Source organism: Vigna radiata, chromosome 8 (assembly GCF_000741045.1).
Source record: "Vigna radiata var. radiata cultivar VC1973A chromosome 8, Vradiata_ver6, whole genome shotgun sequence".
Classification (NCBI taxonomy): Eukaryota; Viridiplantae; Streptophyta; class Magnoliopsida; order Fabales; family Fabaceae; genus Vigna; species Vigna radiata.
In genome coordinates, this window is record NC_028358.1 from 4,774,250 (window position 1) to 4,775,726 (window position 1,477).

The following is a 1,477-nucleotide window of genomic DNA, read 5'->3' on the forward strand; positions in this document are numbered from 1 at the left end:
ATATATATATATATATATATATATATATATATATATATATATATATTAAAAAAATAATGTAATATTAAAGAGATTTTTGTTTCCTGTAATTTCAGAAAGTTCTATTAATTTTGACTGTTTTCACAAGAAACCATATTAAGTTTTGATTTAATTTTTTAAAACAATTTTTCGGCCGTTTAATAAACCAAACTGCATTTAAGTTTCTTTTATTAAGATCTTGATATTTTAACAATACTTTTTAACAATTTTTTGATAATAAAATATGTATCATCATTTTATTTATCTTTTTAAATTTACTTTAAAAAAATATTTAAAACAAATTAATCACAAACTATTAAATATTAAAAAGTTATCAAAGAGTTCTTAAAAGAAACTTTTTCCTTCTAAATCAGATTTTGGCTGTCTTTTAACTAACTTGACCTGTAAATCTTGATATTTCCCTTTTTCGTGCCTCTGTTTTTTTCCGCAATTTTCCATTTTTTCTCCACTACCGTAGCTTCACGCTCCTTTCTTCTCCACTTTTCCACTTCTCAAGTTTTAATTTTTCCTTCCCTGATTTTGTGTACGCTAATCAGATTTTGATGAACTCGAGTACAAAATGCAAAACCTTGTGACTCGAAACAACTCACATGGCATTCCAGCGATGTCGTGCCTTTGCCGCCATTGCCAAAGGCCAAACTTGTTGGAGTCACCCGATTCTTGCTAATCCGTTTGGCCGGTGGAAGGAAAGGCATCACACGAAGGCCAGGAAGAAAAGGACGGTAGAGATTTGGAAAACGCCCTTGCCACTATAGAAGAAAATGCGCTCTCTCATTTAATATTGTAAATGGAACATGCACACTTTTATTTCTTACAAATTTTTTAAACCATTTTAATTATTGTGTTTGTGTTTTTATCTTGCAGCACATAGTGTTGTTTTGAAGGCTAACAAGGTTGAATGGATTAAGAAAATAAAACTATTATAAGAGGTTAAGGTAATCCGAACTCAATATCTCACTCTTAAACCTTATTATTATTTATAACGATGATGACGATTTGGATGATTGTGATGATCTTATGAAAAAAGATTGGTTGTTTGTGTTGTGTTAGGTTATTGTTGTTGGAGAAAGCTGTGTATACTTGTCGCATCAGCTTGATTATCCTGTGAATAACGGCATAGTACAAAATTGAACATATAGTGTTATGGGTTTATAATTAGGAAAATAAAATTTTAATACCATTTTTTGACACTATTTTGACACTGCACACGTGTCAAAATGTGATTGGACGATTTCAAATTAAAAAAACAAACTTTGGTTTTTTTTCTTCCAAATATACTCCTGTCTCAACTTTTTTAATTTGAAATCGTCCAATCACATTTTAACACGTGTGCAGTGTCAAAATAGTGTCAAAAAATGGTGTTAAAATATCATTTTCCTTATAATTAATTCAAAATGAGTTGAGAGAAGGAACTGTGGTCAGGTGCGAGAATGGTGAT